The following is an 18,338-nucleotide window of genomic DNA, read 5'->3' on the forward strand; positions in this document are numbered from 1 at the left end:
TAGAATTGTATGTCTTGATGTTTTGATCTAGCCATAGATCTATTGTCTTGTTTTTGGCTATGTGAATGGAAGTCCGCGTCGATGCCTCGCAAGTCCAGTGTCGCGAGCGGACGTGACATCTAGAAATCATACCGTATTTAATGGGTTATCATTAATATTGATGTGTAGGGGTTGATTATAACTCGTGAATAATATTGTTTATACCACAGTCTGGGGGAATACTCGTATTCTGATTGGCTGCAGGGTGTGTATTATCTCCTGATATAGGCCTACAGACACCTGCTAAGTAGGCCTAGTTCTAGTCAGTGTTTAGATTCTCTGCCCGAGCCCGAGCCCGACGCGGGCCAGGTCGGGTCGATATTTCCCACCACTATCCTCGGGCCGGGCCTTTGATCGAGCGTTTTTATTTTTATTTTATCATTGGTTTATTAGCCTAATCTGAGGAGAAATCTATGCCATAAACAGAAATATTATAGCCTAGGTCTTTATTACACGGGTCTTCTCAATGCCGTGGAACGCTCCGTTCACTTGCATGGGTCCGGTGACCCCTCTGCTGATCAACACTACGAATGCTGGTAACGAATAAATTGTAAAAAAGACACAGCATGTGAAGTTATTTTTTCGTTTTGGCAGGAGCCTTGTAATAAGCGGGCTAATGTATAGAACGTCGCCGGTCAATATCGAAAATAAGACCCTTCAGGGCGAAGCAAGACACCTTCGCTGCGCGTCGGTGTCCTGTTCGCCCTGGTGGGGCTTATTTTCCCGATAATGACCGGCGTTCTATGCATTATCCCTACTTATACCACGGTCTGCGGGAATACTCGATTCTGATTGGATGCAGGGTGTGCATTAACTCCTGATATACGGACACCTGGACAAGTAGTTCCGTCAAATTGTCTGTTTACCGTTCTCAATTAATGCGCTAGCTGGCGTATCGTCTCTAAAATAGTAGTAACCATAGCAACGGGAAACAAAACAAAGCTCAGCGGACTATAATACCTCCCGCTACCTCCCGTTCTAAAGTCGTAGCTATGGTCCGTCCTAATTACTGGAGGAGTGAACAACGTTTCCATTGCATGAGAACCCAACGGGCGTGTAATGGTGGTTCCGGGTATTAGTCGGACCCTCAGGCATAACCAGGGAAACAAATGTATGTTTTGTGGAAAACTTGGAAAACTGGAAAACTTGGAACTTGGAAAACTTGGAAAACTTGTGGAAAATATAAATGAATGGTCTTAATTTGGTCACCTTTGGTAAGTGACCGTGGTATAAGCGGGATAATGCCCTTCGAGGTGTCCATTATCAGGAATTAATGGACTTCGCGGAGGCAACCGTCCTCCGCTTCGCGTCGGACGGTTCACGCCTCCACGTCGTCCATTAATTCCTGATAATGGACACCTCGTCGGGCATTATCCCTTACATATATATTTAGCAGAGTAGACTAAATGTGAACAAAGTTACATGACTTTCTTAATTAATCTGCCTCTGTACAGTACAGCCTGGCCTCTCCTAGCCGGTACAAAATGATGTTGGGGTACTGGTGTAGCTGTTGATGGCTGACCAGCGATGGTTTAGTGGCCAAGCTCTTCCCGCAGACATCACAGGTAAAGGTCTCCCTGGCGTCTGCATGGATCTTCAGATGACTCGCCAGGTTGGACTTTTCACCGAATGTCTTGTCGCACACGGTGCACTGATGTGTAGGCATGTTCCATCTGGTACTGTAAAACATGAATAAATGAGTAAAACTAAAAGCAGATCATTTAGATTGACAATATGTAGCCCTTTATTATACAGAAATCTGCTGTTGGTGTATTAGCCTAGGACAACAAGCTCGCCAGATTGTCAAGAGATTAACACGGTCGCCAAATTGCTTCATGTTACAATTACTCTCGCATCAGCTGTTGTCTCAACAGTCACATTTACCCATATTAACACATATCCACATCAAATTGACCAAGAAAACGTTGATTGTCGCCGAAAAGCAACAAGTTTGCAGGTATGCGACGTAGCCCTTACTATTGTAAACAGTGTCGTTAGCCGCGCCTAGCTATCGTCACAAAACACACATTAATCAGCTTATTATTTCAACAACCCTTGGGTGAATATAGTAATGCCATACACCGTTGGAAAGCTTAGATTGCCACGATTAAAACGAGACTTCCCACGGGTAATATGGTTGCTCACCGACAAAACGGCGATAGGTTGACTAAAGTCTACCCAGCAGCTAAAAACGTAACCTCTACGTCTTCCCTTTATACACAACGACCACGTTATGACACGGTCGAAATCTTTTCTCTTTCTACAAAATCGAAACAGCTTAATACAAACCGTAAAGAAAAAAATGTCTAATTATTAACTAGCAAACGATGCAGGGGATAAAATTTACCTGAGTGAATCCTCCGTTGACTGCTTCACCGGGGAATACCACGTGCTGTAAGCTATTTTCTTTTTCAACTCGAGCTCATTGGCTGCAATAGAGTTCCGGGTGTTATAGATATATATTTATTTGTCATTGGACAGAAGTACAACGAAATTCAGTGCACTCACGTACTGGTCTAATTTAAAAAGGTAACATAATAAATAATAAATAAAGAAAGAAAATACATTCAACATTTCGTTCACTCACTGCTTCACCTGTAGTCTCATATAAGCCTCCACTGCTCCAAACTCTATTTGTGAAACATGCAGACGGAATAGTGAGACTGCCAGCAGGCAGCAGCAAAGAGATGTAGCGACCTCGGTTTATTTCTCCAGCTTTCACAGACACACAGGCCCTCATTTATCAAACGAGCGTACGACAGAAAACGTGCGTAAAATGGATCTACGCTCATTTCAACGCTGAGCTTGGCATTTATCAATTTGAACGTGAGCGCAGGCTGCGATGAAATCTCACGTCAGGTCTGAGCTCGTGTACGCAAGTTTTTTTGGCGCAACACACGGGTATTTCACTGATGAATAGTGCAGCACAAGTAGCCCATGTTGCACATCTGTATTAATTACTAAATAAATTGGAATTAGCCCAGCCGTTCAAACAATTACAATCAAGTCAGCCCTAATTAAAAACAGTATTGCTATGAAAATAATTAGAATGTGACAGGTGAAATGTTTATTCAGCTGTCTATATAAACAGGAGCTTTGCCAAATAGGTGGTCGAGTCGCAGCGATGGCAGATCTGGCTCTGTTAGAGGACCTCAACGCACGTCTAAGACGAGAGAGAGTTTTTCGAGACCGCGCCGATTTTTTTATGGAGAGCGATGAATGGCTCTTGAGTCGTTTTCGTCTCCCAAGGCATCTCCTGATGGAGCTATGCAATGATTTGGAGCCACAGTTAAGGCGAGAAACTAGGCGATCAAACGCAATACCTGTGCCAGTGCAGGTGTGCTCTACCTTGGGGTTTTTGGCCACCGGGACCTTTCAGCGGGAGATCAGGGACAGGTCTGGTATTTCCCAGCCAAGTATTAGCCGAACCATGCCAGCAGTTTTGGCAGCTATACTGTCCCTCTCTGAACGTTATATTAAATTCCCATACACTAACGATCAGCAAACTGGAATCAAACGGGATTTGTATGCTATTGCTAGGTTTCCAAATGTGATTGGTGCGGTTGATTGTACCCATGTGCGTATGAAGCCACCATCTATTAATGATTACGCGTACATCAACCGCAAAAGCTACCATTCGGTTAATGTTCCGATTATTTGCGATGCCAGAATGTCAATACTGAACATGGTAGCCCGATGGCCTGGGGGCACGCACGATTCTTTTATTTTCCAAAATAGCAACGTTGGGCATCGTCTACATCAGGGCGCACTACATGGTCAGAGTCATCTCGGTGAGTTACGCTGCAGTCGCACTGCACCGGCCTCCTCCCGTTTCTTGCTTGGCCGGCTTCACAGCCGCAACACGTTTTTTGGTGATGAGCTTCATGTCGGACCATTTTTTCTTCACCTTATTCGGAATTAAATAACTTTAACGGAATGCAAACAATAGCATATATGTGAAATGTTTTAAGCTGGATAACAGAAGTTGTACATTTAATTTATTATTTAATTAATTTAATTAACAAACCTCTTCCGTAGCCCGACGAACATTGGAAACAATATTCACTGCAACAGTTATTTCCTTCCATATAGCATTCTTTTGCTGGCCTTTATTGCCAGCTTTTAGGCTGCCAAATAAAACCAGACGGTTCGCATCCACCAGTGACCCGAGCGTCTCCATTTGGGTCTCGGAAAAATTCCTCTATTTTACCGTTGGACGTTTCTCCATGTCGTAAAAGTTGGGGGCGAGACTTCTGAAGACGTGCTTTTATATGGGCGTGTCACGTTCATTACGATCGATCTCAGCCGCCTTATTTATCAACGCAAGATCCTTCGTACGCTGGGATTGGTGTGATACGAAGGTTTCGTAAATCTCACGTGGGTCCTATCGTAAGATGAATCATGCGTTCAGATTTGCGCTCATTTCTACGTTCGTTTGATAAATGAGGGCCACAAACACGCACACAGATTGCTTGGTCTTTTTTTTGTTTCGTCGTTGTCTGTTAAACCGCCAAGTGGAGCGACGTGTCTGGGAAGCTAGCCTCTTGGTCTGAGCATGTGTGTGCATCGCTTCTCGGCCTTTTGGCTAAGATCAAGTGTAGTATCTGTTCTTATCAGTTTAATATCTGATACGTCCCCTACCCGGGGACCATATATTAAATTGATTTTTGGAACTGGGAGATGGAAAAGGGGCTTGCTCCGTCCACTCCACGCATCGACCTGGTATTGCAGTAACTCCAGGACCGGTGCACCCCTCTCTCACTGTGAAAAACTAAACTCCTCCTGAGAGTACACCCGTCCGCCTGTAGACAATAAAGTGTCATTTACAATTCACAAACGCACTGTTTACAATTACTCCAACGATATTCTGTTGTAGTGATGTTATGGTTTGCGTCGAGGCATCGGGGCGTGTGTCGAGTACCTCGGCTCCTCCCCCAGCGAAGCTCCGTATCACATAGGCGAAATGACGTGGCGCGTGACGTTCGATGCTTCATCTCGGGCTGTTCCGCGATATGGGTTCACAATTGGCACATTTCTACAAAAAGAAGACCCTACCCAGTTCCAAGATCACTTTTATGGCTATGTAATTAATCACACTCGTTCTCAGACATCATGCAGTTCTATTATTACAATTATTAGTAGGCTACTGTAGTTATAAGACAATCTATTTTGCCCGGGATGACTTAAAACCTTTGTCAAATGATTTGTTCTCTACCATGAGCTCGGGAGATATTTATGAACGGCACACTCACACGTATCACTGAAATGACTTTAATTCTTAAACGTTTTGATGTTGTACGAAGCAAACATCACATCATCACAGGAAACTCTTTCTTTCATCATCATTTCATTCCTTGTCCCTAGCGTACTCATTTGAAGCTTCGAGGTCGAACCACTTTGATGGTTCACCTGGCTGCGAGGCTTTGACGTTTCATGAGGCATCATCTCGCCACCACTATTCTGTTGTTTAAGAAAGAAAAAAGGATTCTTTCTGTGGCGTGTCGATAACTCGGACCTCCAGGTTTCCTTTCGTTATGCTTCCATCACGCTGATTTCAGATTCGCCTGTCATCGTGTGACCGGTGGTTTACAGTGTTTATTAAAGTCTAGACATCTCCGAATGCTTTGCAACCGTTCTCCTGGGGAACACGCGTGGGCATCGTTCAGCCCACCTGAACGTGTACAACTCATACTTACCTGGCAAGGGAGATACCATGATCAAGAAGGTGGTTCACCCATAGCGAGGCTCAGCCATTGCACTGAGGCTGTTGCTGACCCGTGCGAATTCCCCAAATGTGGGAATCTCGATTGCATAATTTCTGGTAGTGGGGGACTGCGTTCGCGCTCTCCCCTGATCATGTTGTTCTAAAGAAATAATAGCTATGAATGATACCACCCTGAGCACGCCCGATCTCGTCTGATCTCGGAGGCTAAGCAGGGTCCGGCCTGGTTAGTACTTGGATGGGTGACCGCCTGGGAATGGCTCATGACCCCCCAAAGTCCCTATCCCTCAACACTGGGATCGATCCAAAAGGATCGAGGATCAAAACGGACGGCTCCATCTGGTGGCCACTGGTGGGTGGTTTTATTTTCTGAAATGTAATGTGCAAGGCCTAGATTATCAAAATCCACTAGTCTGCTGGATGTTTTGTTTATTATTTTCATACTTTGAGTGGATGTAGCTGATGAGATTCATACAATCAAGTGGAAAAGTGTTAAATTGTTACATTTTTGGGCTGAATTAAGAAAAATAATAAGAGCCATTCACAGAACTCATTGTTTTGACCACACAGGGAGTGCAGCCATCACAGTGGGGGTGTATTCACACCTCTGGTTGCGGGAGTGAAGACACAAGGACTTCTAATTTCTTTGGTGTGTTTTTTCTTTCCAATACCCCACCCCTTCTGAAACCCAGGCACACTGAGACTCCAAAATACTTTTACAACTTTTATTTTTCAACCAGAATGTGTTTCATTGAAAAGGCAATCCATATAAACACAAATAAACAAGATCATTTTAGTTAAAAGCTCGCCCACCACGACTAGGTACAGATCTACAGGCGAGAACACGAGAGCATGAGACGAGAGACAAACATGTACTACCATTTGCAAACATTTAGTTAAACATGGAGCTGACAGACATACACACATCACAAGGACAGGCACATATAAATAACATTAATAATAATAAAAAACACTCAACAATTAAAGAACACACACACACACACACACACACACACACACACACACACACACACTTGTACTTAAGATACAAATCAACAATTGGCTTGTACAGGCTAAAGTGCAATAATGAACATGATTATCCATAGACTCGGGTGACCAATCAACAAATAAAGGCTCAAGCTGTTCCTCCCTTTTGTGTTTTCTTGAGCAAACTTTTGTTAAAACTGAAGCAGACAAATACATACAAACATCACAAAGACATGAAGCTGACAAAGACAAACAACATGCATGACAAAAACACAGATTATCTGAACATGAACAACCACTAAAGGGTATGTAAACTGATTGTGTTAGATTGGAACTGATTATGGTTTAAAAGATTGGCCTCGATATTGAACATAGAGCAGAATGGATACTACAAAGTTAATTTTAACAGCAATATAAATAATAATAAATAAAAAGCGAACAAAAGAACTTCAAGTAAATCTGCAAAGTGCCTTTTTTTTTAACGATATAAATAAATAGATAGTGCTTAATGAAGCACTTTAAAAAACACACACAAAGACAAAGACAAACACACACAAACAAGCCTCTTTCTCTCTCTTACAGATGGCACAGGAACAGTGGCATCACAGAGGTAAGTTATTCACACACACACACACACACACACACACACACACACACACACACACACACACACACACACACACACACACACACACACACACACACACACACACACACACACACACACACACACGCGCATTTCCAGGTATTTACACAGTCCTCCTGTCCAACTCTGCATCCACGACACTCTTAAAGCGTTCAAAGTTGTCATACACCACATTGTAAAAGCCAGGGGTAGTGGACTTCCTAGTGCATGGACAGTAGGAAAACATTTTCTGCATGCTTCCAGCCACTTTGTCCTTGAAAGGGTTGTACCTCTTCCACTGTCCACCACAGTTTGGCATGTGGCAAGCCCCACATGGCCTTGAGGACTTGTTAGGCATGAATGTCTTCACTGTTGGTGCAGGAGGGACAAGGCTCTGGCTGCAGGATGGCCCACGAAACAGGATGGAGGGGGCCTGTGGCTGTGCGGGGAGGACCAGCAGTATGGGTGCTGCCGACACAGGGGGTGGGCCGTAGGTCAACGCAGCAGGTGGCCTCGGCTGGAGGTGGGTGGGCGCAGGAGGCCTCGGCAGAATGGGGGTGAGCGCAGCAGGCTTCAGCCGGGTGGAGGACGACAAACCCAGTGGGCTGAACGGGCCGGTTCGCTGGAGTCACAGGCTCATCAACAAATAATCTGGAAATATAAAATACACATGTGATCAGTATTGATATGACGTGTGTGCTATTTGCTTTCCACAGCCAACAGGTGAAACAAAGTGCTTATGACAACTTAGCTCCGCTTCTCACCACGTCTCTTTCCAGCCTGGTGATGGATGTGCCGGTACTGGACCTGAGGCCGGTCTGGCGGAGCAGTCGCTCCTTCTGCCACTTCAGCAGCTCGTTCTGCTCTCCCTGCTGGCAGTACTGGAACAGCAGCCACACCAGCCAGCCGACATCATTCTCCACAAGCCACCTGAAGGTCTGACCGGCGTGCTTCCCGAACGTGATGACCAGCTGACCTTTCCAAAGGTCTCTGCTGTCTTGAGATCCAGCCATTTAGGGTCAACAACAGTGCTGCTGCGGGCCTCTGCCACAGACCTTGCTGCCTCTGTACAGTACAGCCTGGCCTCTCCTAGCCGGTACAAAATTATGTTGGGGTACTGGTGTAGCTGTTGATGGCTGACCAGCGATGGTTTAGTGGCCAAGCTCTTCCCGCAGACATCACAGGTAAAGGTCTCCCTGGCGTCTGCATGGATCTTCAGATGACTCGCCAGGTTGGACTTTTCACCGAATGTCTTGTCGCACACGGTGCACTGATGTGTAGGCATGTTCCATCTGGTACTGTAAAACATGAATAAATGAGTAAAACTAAAAGCAGATCATTTAGATTGACAATATGTAGCCCTTTATTATACAGAAATCTGCTGTTGGTGTATTAGCCTAGGACAACAAGCTCGCCAGATTGTCAAGAGATTAACACGGTCGCCAAATTGCTTCATGTTACAATTACTCTCGCATCAGCTGTTGTCTCAACAGTCACATTTACCCATATTAACACATATCCACATCAAATTGACCAAGAAAACGTTGATTGTCGCCGAAAAGCAACAAGTTTGCAGGTATGCGACGTAGCCCTTACTATTGTAAACAGTGTCGTTAGCCGCGCCTAGCTATCGTCACAAAACACACATTAATCAGCTTATTATTTCAACAACCCTTGGGTGAATATAGTAATGCCATACACCGTTGGAAAGCTTAGATTGCCAAGATTAAAACGAGACTTCCCACGGGTAATATGGTTGCTCACCGACAAAACGGCGATAGGTTGACTAAAGTCTACCCAGCAGCTAAAAACGTAACCTCTACGTCTTCCCTTTATACACAACGACCACGTTATGACACGGTCGAAATCTTTTCTCTTTCTACAAAATCGAAACAGCTTAATACAAACCGTAAAAAAAAAAGTCTAATTATTAACTAGCAAACGATGCAGGGGATAAAATGTACCTGAGTGAATCCTCCGTTGACTGCTTCACCGGGGAATACCACGTGCTGTAAGCTATTTTCTTTTTCAACTCGAGCTCATTGGCTGCAATAGAGTTCCGGGTGTTATAGATATATATTTATTTGTCATTGGACAGAAGTACAACGAAATTCAGTGCACTCACGTACTGGTCTAATTTAAAAAGGTAACATAATAAATAATAAAGAAAGAAAGAAAATACATTCAACATTTCGTTCACTCACTGCTTCACCTGTAGTCTCATATAAGCCTCCACTGCTCCAAACTCTATTTGTGAAACATGCAGACGGAATAGTGAGACTGCCAGCAGGCAGCAGCAAAGAGATGTAGCGACCTCGGTTTATTTCTCCAGCTTTCACAGACACACAAACACGCACACAGATTGCTTGGTCTTTTTTTTGTTTCGTCGTTGTCTGTTAAACCGCCAAGTGGAGCGACGTGTCTGGGAAGCTAGCCTCTTGGTCTGAGCATGTGTGTGCATCGCTTCTCGGCGTTTTGGCTAAGATCAAGTGTAGTATCTGTTCTTATCAGTTTAATATCTGATACGTCCCCTACCCGGGGACCATATATTAAATTGATTTTTCGAACTGGGAGATGGAAAAGGGGCTTGCTCCGTCCACTCCACGCATCGACCTGGTATTGCAGTACCTCCAGGACCGGTGCACCCCTCTCTCACCGTGAAAAACAAAACTAAACTCCTCCTGAGAGTACATCCGTCCGCCTGTAGACAATAAAGTGTCATTTACAATTCACAAACGCACTGTTTACAATTGCTCCAACGATATTCTGTTGTAGTGATGTTATGGTTTGCGTCGAGGCATCGGGGCGTGTGTCGAGTACCTCGGCTCCTCCCCCAGCGAAGCTCCGTATCACATAGGCGAAATGACGTGGCGCGTGACGTTCGAGGCTTCATCTCGGGCTGTTCCGCGATATGGGTTCACAATTGGCACATTTCTACAAAAAGAAGACCCTACCCAGTTCCAAGATCACTTTTATGGCTATGTAATTAATCACACTCGTTCTCAGACATCATGCAGTTCTATTATTACAATTATTAGTAGGCTACTGTAGTTATAAGACAATCTATTTTGCCCGGGATGACTTAAAACCTTTGTCAAATGATTTGTTCTCTACCATGAGCTCGGGAGATATTTATGAACGGCACACTCACACGTATCACTGAAATGACTTTAATTCTTAAACGTTTTGATGTTGTACGAAGCAAACATCACATCATCACAGGAAACTCTTTCTTTCATCATAATTTCATTCCTTGTCCCTAGCGTACTCATTTGAAGCTTCGAGGTCGAACCACTTTGATGGTTCACCTGGCTGCGAGGCTTTGACGTTTCATGAGGCATCATCTCGCCACCACTATTCTGTTGTTTAAGAAAGAAAAAAGGATTCTTTCTGTGGCGTGTCGATAACTCGGACCTCCAGGTTTCCTTTCGTTATGCTTCCATCACGCTGATTTCAGATTCGCCTGTCATCGTGTGACCGGTGGTTTACAGTGTTTATTAAAGTCTAGACATCTCCGAATGCTTTGCAACCGTTCTCCTGGGGAACACGCGTGGGCATCGTTCAGCCCACCTGAACGTGTACAACTCATACTTACCTGGCAAGGGAGATACCATGATCAAGAAGGTGGTTCACCCATAGCGAGGCTCAGCCATTGCACTGAGGCTGTTGCTGACCCGTGCGAATTCCCCAAATGTGGGAATCTCGATTGCATAATTTCTGGTAGTGGGGGACTGCGTTCGCGCTCTCCCCTGATCATGTTGTTCTAAAGAAATAATAGCTATGAATGATACCACCCTGAGCACGCCCGATCTCGTCTGATCTCGGAGGCTAAGCAGGGTCCGGCCTGGTTAGTACTTGGATGGGTGACCGCCTGGGAATGGCTCATGACCCCCCAAAGTCCCTATCCCTCAACACTGGGATCGATCCAAAAGGATCGAGGATCAAAACGGACGGCTCCATCTGGTGGCCACTGGTGGGTGGTTTTATTTTCAGAAATGTCATGTGCAAGGCCTAGATTATCAAAATCCACTAGTCTGCTGGATGTTTTGTTTATTATTTTCATACTTTGAGTGGATGTAGCTGATGAGATTCATACAATCAAGTGGAAAAGTGTTAAATTGTTACATTTTTGGGCTGAATTAAGAAAAATAATAAGAGCCATTCACAGAACTCATTGTTTTGACCACACAGGGAGTGCAGCCATCACAGTGGGGGTGTATTCACACCTCTGGTTGCGGGAGTGAAGACACAAGGACTTCTAATTTCTTTGGTGTGTTTTTTCTTTCCAATACCCCACCCCTTCCGAAACCCAAGCACACTGAGACTCCAAAATACTTTTACAACTTTTATTTTTCAACCAGAATGTGTTTCATTGAAAAGGCAATCCATATAAACACAAATAAACAAGATCATTTTAGTTAAAAGCTCGCCCACCACGACTAGGTACAGATCTACAGGCGAGAACACGAGAGCATGAGACGAGAGACAAACATGTACTACCATTTGCAAACATTTAGTTAAACATGGAGCTGACAGACATACACACATCACAAGGACAGGCACATATAAATAACATTAATAATAATAAAAAACACTCAACAATTAAAGAACACACACACACACACACACACACACACACACACACACACACACACACACACACACACACACACACACACACACACACACACACACACACTTGTACTTAAGATACAAATCAACAATTGGCTTGTACAGGCTAAAGTGCAATAATGAACATGATTATCCATAGACTCGGGTGACCAATCAACAAATAAAGGCTCAAGCTGTTCCTCCCTTTTGTGTTTTCTTGAGCAAACTTTTGTTAAAACTGAAGCAGACAAATACATACAAACATCACAAAGACATGAAGCTGACAAAGACAAACAACATGCATGACAAAAACACAGATTATCTGAACATGAACAACCACTAAAGGGTATGTAAACTGATTGTGTTAGATTGGAACTGATTATGGTTTAAAAGATTGGCCTCGATATTGAACATAGAGCAGAATGGATACTACAAAGTTAATTTTAACAGCAATATAAATAATAATAAATAAAAAGCGAACAAAAGAACTTCAAGTAAATCTGCAAAGTGCCTTTTTTTTTAACGATATAAATAAATAGATAGTGCTTAATGAAGCACTTTAAAAAACACACACAAAGACAAAGACAAACACACACAAACAAGCCTCTTTCTCTCTCTTACAGATGGCACAGGAACAGTGGCATCACAGAGGTAAGTTATTCACACACACACACACACACACACACACACACACACACACACACACACACACACACACACACACACACACACACACACACACACACACACACACACACACACACACACACGCATTTCCAGGTATTTACACAGTCCTCCTGTCCAACTCTGCATCCACGACACTCTTAAAGTGTTCAAAGTTGTCATACACCACATTGTAAAAGCCAGGGGTAGTGGACTTCCTAGTGGATGGACAGTAGGAAAACATTTTCTGCATGCTTCCAGCCACTTTGTCCTTGAAAGGGTTGTACCTCTTCCACTGTCCACCACAGTTTGGCATGTGGCAAGCCCCACATGGCCTTGAGGACTTGTTAGGCATGAATGTCTTCACTGTTGGTGCAGGAGGGACAAGGCTCTGGCTGCAGGATGGCCCACGAAACAGGACGGAGGGGGCCTGTGGCTGTGCGGGGAGGACCAGCAGTATGGGTGCTGCCGACACAGGGGGTGGGCCGTAGGTCAACGCAGCAGGTGGCCTCGGCTGGAGGTGGGTGGGCGCAGGAGGCCTCGGCAGAATGGGGGTGAGCGCAGCAGGCTTCAGCCGGGTGGAGGACGACAAACCCAGTGGGCTGAACGGGCCGGTTCGCTGGAGTCACAGGCTCATCAACAAATAATCTGGAAATATAAAATACACATGTGATCAGTATTGATATGACGTGTGTGCTATTTGCTTTCCACAGCCAACAGGTGAAACAAAGTGCTTATGACAACTTAGCTCCGCTTCTCACCACGTCTCTTTCCAGCCTGGTGATGGATGTGCCGGTACTGGACCTGAGGCCGGTCTGGCGGAGCAGTCGCTCCTTCTGCCACTTCAGCAGCTCGTTCTGCTCTCCCTGCTGGCAGTACTGGAACAGCAGCCACACCAGCCAGCCGACATCATTCTCCACAAGCCACCTGAAGGTCTGACCGGCGTGCTTCCCGAACGTGATGACCAGCTGACCTTTCCAAAGGTCTCTGCTGTCTTGAGATCCAGCCATTTAGGGTCAACAACAGTGCTGCTGCGGGCCTCTGCCACAGACCTTGCTGCCTCTGTACAGTACAGCCTGGCCTCTCCTAGCCGGTACAAAATTATGTTGGGGTACTGGTGTAGCTGTTGATGGCTGACCAGCGATGGTTTAGTGGCCAAGCTCTTCCCGCAGACATCACAGGTAAAGGTCTCCCTGGCGTCTGCATGGATCTTCAGATGACTCGCCAGGTTGGACTTTTCACCGAATGTCTTGTCGCACACGGTGCACTGATGTGTAGGCATGTTCCATCTGGTACTGTAAAACATGAATAAATGAGTAAAACTAAAAGCAGATCATTTAGATTGACAATATGTAGCCCTTTATTATACAGAAATCTGCTGTTGGTGTATTAGCCTAGGACAACAAGCTCGCCAGATTGTCAAGAGATTAACACGGTCGCCAAATTGCTTCATGTTACAATTACTCTCGCATCAGCTGTTGTCTCAACAGTCACATTTACCCATATTAACACATATCCACATCAAATTGACCAAGAAAACGTTGATTGTCGCCGAAAAGCAACAAGTTTGCAGGTATGGGCTCCTTACTATTGTAAACAGTGTCGTTAGCCGCGCCTAGCTATCGTCACAAAACACACATTAATCAGCTTATTATTTCAACAACCCTTGGGTGAATATAGTAATGCCATACACCGTTGGAAAGCTTAGATTGCCAAGATTAAAACGAGACTTCCCACGGGTAATATGGTTGCTCACCGACAAAACGGCGATAGGTTGACTAAAGTCTACCCAGCAGCTAAAAACGTAACCTCTACGTCTTCCCTTTATACACAACGACCACGTTATGACACGGTCGAAATCTTTTCTCTTTCTACAAAATCGAAACAGCTTAATACAAACCGTAAAAAAAAATGTCTAATTATTAACTAGCAAACGATGCAGGGGATAAAATGTACCTGAGTGAATCCTCCGTTGACTGCTTCACCGGGGAATACCACGTGCTGTAAGCTATTTTCTTTTTCAACTCGAGCTCATTGGCTGCAATAGAGTTCCGGGTGTTATAGATATATATTTATTTGTCATTGGACAGAAGTACAACGAAATTCAGTGCACTCACGTACTGGTCTAATTTAAAAAGGTAACATAATAAATAATAAAGAAAGAAAGAAAATACATTCAACATTTCGTTCACTCACTGCTTCACCTGTAGTCTCATATAAGCCTCCACTGCTCCAAACTCTATTTGTGAAACATGCAGACGGAATAGTGAGACTGCCAGCAGGCAGCAGCAAAGAGATGTAGCGACCTCGGTTTATTTCTCCAGCTTTCACAGACACACAAACACGCACACAGATTGCTTGGTCTTTTTTTTGTTTCGTCGTTGTCTGTTAAACCGCCAAGTGGAGCGACGTGTCTGGGAAGCTAGCCTCTTGGTCTGAGCATGTGTGTGCATCGCTTCTCGGCATTTTGGCTAAGCTCAAGTGTAGTATCTGTTCTTATCAGTTTAATATCTGATACGTCCCCTACCCCGGGGACCATATATTAAATTGATTTTTCGAACTGGGAGATGGAAAAGGGGCTTGCTCCGTCCACTCCACGCATCGACCTGGTATTGCAGTAACTCCAGGACCGGTGCACCCCTCTCTCACCGTGAAAAACAAAACTAAACTCCTCCTGAGAGTACATCCGTCCGCCTGTAGACAATAAAGTGTCATTTACAATTCACAAACGCACTGTTTACAATTACTCCAACGATATTCTGTTGTAGTGATGTTATGGTTTGCGTCGAGGCATCGGGGCGTGTGTCGAGTACCTCGGCTCCTCCCCCAGCGAAGCTCCGTATCACATAGGCGAAATGACGTGGCGCGTGACGTTCGAGGCTTCATCTCGGGCTGTTCCGCGATATGGGTTCACAATTGGCACATTTCTACAAAAAGAAGACCCTACCCAGTTCCAAGATCACTTTTATGGCTATGTAATTAATCACACTCGTTCTCAGACATCATGCAGTTCTATTATTACAATTATTAGTAGGCTACTGTAGTTATAAGACAATCTATTTTGCCCGGGATGACTTAAAACCTTTGTCAAATGATTTGTTCTCTACCATGAGCTCGGGAGATATTTATGAACGGCACACTCACACGTATCACTGAAATGACTTTAATTCTTAAACGTTTTGATGTTGTACGAAGCAAACATCACATCATCACAGGAAACTCTTTCTTTCATCATAATTTCATTCCTTGTCCCTAGCGTACTCATTTGAAGCTTCGAGGTCGAACCACTTTGATGGTTCACCTGGCTGCGAGGCTTTGACGTTTCATGAGGCATCATCTCGCCACCACTATTCTGTTGTTTAAGAAAGAAAAAAGGATTCTTTCTGTGGCGTGTCGATAACTCGGACCTCCAGGTTTCCTTTCGTTATGCTTCCATCACGCTGATTTCAGATTCGCCTGTCATCGTGTGACCGGTGGTTTACAGTGTTTATTAAAGTCTAGACATCTCCGAATGCTTTGCAACCGTTCTCCTGGGGAACACGCGTGGGCATCGTTCAGCCCACCTGAACGTGTACAACTCATACTTACCTGGCAAGGGAGATACCATGATCAAGAAGGTGGTTCACCCATAGCGAGGCTCAGCCATTGCACTGAGGCTGTTGCTGACCCGTGCGAATTCCCCAAATGTGGGAATCTCGATTGCATAATTTCTGGTAGTGGGGGACTGCGTTCGCGCTCTCCCCTGATCATGTTGTTCTAAAGAAATAATAGCTATGAATGATACCACCCTGAGCACGCCCGATCTCGTCTGATCTCGGAGGCTAAGCAGGGTCCGGCCTGGTTAGTACTTGGATGGGTGACCGCCTGGGAATGGCTCATGACCCCCCAAAGTCCCTATCCCTCAACACTGGGATCGATCCAAAAGGATCGAGGATCAAAACGGACGGCTCCATCTGGTGGCCACTGGTGGGTGGTTTTATTTTCAGAAATGTCATGTGCAAGGCCTAGATTATCAAAATCCACTAGTCTGCTGGATGTTTTGTTTATTATTTTCATACTTTGAGTGGATGTAGCTGATGAGATTCATACAATCAAGTGGAAAAGTGTTAAATTGTTACATTTTTGGGCTGAATTAAGAAAAATAATAAGAGCCATTCACAGAACTCATTGTTTTGACCACACAGGGAGTGCAGCCATCACAGTGGGGGTGTATTCACACCTCTGGTTGCGGGAGTGAAGACACAAGGACTTCTAATTTCTTTGGTGTGTTTTTTCTTTCCAATACCCCACCCCTTCCGAAACCCAAGCACACTGAGACTCCAAAATACTTTTACAACTTTTATTTTTCAACCAGAATGTGTTTCATTGAAAAGGCAATCCATATAAACACAAATAAACAAGATCATTTTAGTTAAAAGCTCGCCCACCACGACTAGGTACAGATCTACAGGCGAGAACACGAGAGCATGAGACGAGAGACAAACATGTACTACCATTTGCAAACATTTAGTTAAACATGGAGCTGACAGACATACACACATCACAAGGACAGGCACATATAAATAACATTAATAATAATAAAAAACACTCAACAATTAAAGAACACACACACACACACACACACACACACACATACTGGTTTTCACTCATGAGGACGACCTTTATAATCATCACTTGTGAGGACCACCCTTTCCAGAGGTTGTAGAGAGCTGAAAAAAATTCAGTAAACTTGCCATAGCTTAGTTAACCTATACACAACTTCAAAACTCTGAAATGATGTTTCAGAGTTTTGTGATGGTTTAACCAGGCTTTATGGGGACTTCCGGAAGAACCAGTAAACATGCTTTCAGGGGACATCATTTACATAAATTAGAATATTTCACACAGATTATTTGGTGACTAATGGGGACCTGATTGTACATAAATATATATAGCCCGAGGAGAGTATATAGAGTATAGCCAGAGGGCCAAGGTGTTTTAACCTCTCAATTTCCGAGAGCCCCTGGAACCAGGGGCGGCCATGCCCTCTGCAAATGTTCCTCTTGGCCATCCACCATCTATATGTGGCGTGATACCAACTTATTTCATGATATTACCGTGCACTATGTGTGTGTATGGGTTTTTATTTTACCAACACCATCGATGCCACCCTCACACATGGGAGGGATCTCCCAAACAGGTGTGGGTCCACAGTAAATAGCACCAGAGACGGATGGAGAATTAGATGCATTGATACTTTATTTTTAAAAGTATACCAGCACATACATACATTAGCATAGACACACATCACGCACAGACTCGAGCCATCAGAGTGCGGTTAATACATGTCAGAACCTGCTGGTGTATCCTTGTGGGCCAGGAAGAGGCATCAAGATACAGAATAGTCACAATATAAATGGAAGTCACATAGACCTCGAGAGAATAAGTTCGACCTCTGAGGCTCCGTTTCCCTCGGTCAAATGTCTATATTAAATAACATGGCGTGTTTGAATAATCGTACATAACAAAGTCTGTAGGTTGCGAAGAAAAAAAGGGAAGCTGCATCACGTTTTGTTCTATACACTTTTTCCATCTAGTGTCGACTGGGTTTTTGGAATGTCTATGCCGTTAAAGTAGCATTAATAATCGTTAGGATTATTACGACGATTATTAATGCTACTTTAATGGCACCGACAATCCAAAAACCCAGTC

The 18,338-nt window shown here is 44.4% G+C and overlaps 1 long non-coding RNA gene and 6 other non-coding genes across 7 annotated transcripts in view; 6 read left to right on the forward strand and 1 right to left on the reverse strand.

Annotated features, from left to right (window-relative positions):
- LOC130378837 (uncharacterized) overlaps positions 1–2,543 on the reverse strand; it is a 5,796-nt gene extending 3,253 nt beyond the window's left edge. Inside the window, exons 1-2 of the long non-coding RNA XR_008894952.1 lie at positions 2,387–2,543; positions 1,562–1,718 (exon numbers count right to left, since the gene is read on the reverse strand). This is a non-coding gene — a long non-coding RNA (uncharacterized LOC130378837). The remainder of the gene's footprint in view (positions 1–1,561; positions 1,719–2,386) is intronic.
- Positions 2,544–4,604: 2,061 nt separating this feature from the next.
- Positions 4,605–4,795, forward strand: LOC130378851 (U2 spliceosomal RNA). The gene has a single exon (XR_008894960.1). It is a non-coding gene; the product is annotated as a U2 spliceosomal RNA (small nuclear RNA).
- A 932-nt stretch (positions 4,796–5,727) lies between these two features.
- LOC130378848 (U1 spliceosomal RNA) lies at positions 5,728–5,892 on the forward strand. Its single transcript, XR_008894957.1, has one exon. It is a non-coding gene; the product is annotated as a U1 spliceosomal RNA (small nuclear RNA).
- A 3,940-nt stretch (positions 5,893–9,832) lies between these two features.
- On the forward strand, positions 9,833–10,023 carry LOC130378853 (U2 spliceosomal RNA). Its single transcript, XR_008894961.1, has one exon. It is a non-coding gene; the product is annotated as a U2 spliceosomal RNA (small nuclear RNA).
- A 937-nt stretch (positions 10,024–10,960) lies between these two features.
- LOC130378849 (U1 spliceosomal RNA) lies at positions 10,961–11,125 on the forward strand. The gene has a single exon (XR_008894958.1). It is a non-coding gene; the product is annotated as a U1 spliceosomal RNA (small nuclear RNA).
- Positions 11,126–15,098: 3,973 nt separating this feature from the next.
- On the forward strand, positions 15,099–15,290 carry LOC130378854 (U2 spliceosomal RNA). The gene has a single exon (XR_008894962.1). It is a non-coding gene; the product is annotated as a U2 spliceosomal RNA (small nuclear RNA).
- Positions 15,291–16,227: 937 nt separating this feature from the next.
- On the forward strand, positions 16,228–16,392 carry LOC130378850 (U1 spliceosomal RNA). The gene has a single exon (XR_008894959.1). It is a non-coding gene; the product is annotated as a U1 spliceosomal RNA (small nuclear RNA).
- The last annotated feature ends 1,946 nt before the right edge of the window (positions 16,393–18,338 follow it).

The sequence above is a fragment of the Gadus chalcogrammus genome, unplaced genomic scaffold (genome assembly GCF_026213295.1).
Source record: "Gadus chalcogrammus isolate NIFS_2021 unplaced genomic scaffold, NIFS_Gcha_1.0 GACHA105, whole genome shotgun sequence".
Classification (NCBI taxonomy): Eukaryota; Metazoa; Chordata; class Actinopteri; order Gadiformes; family Gadidae; genus Gadus; species Gadus chalcogrammus.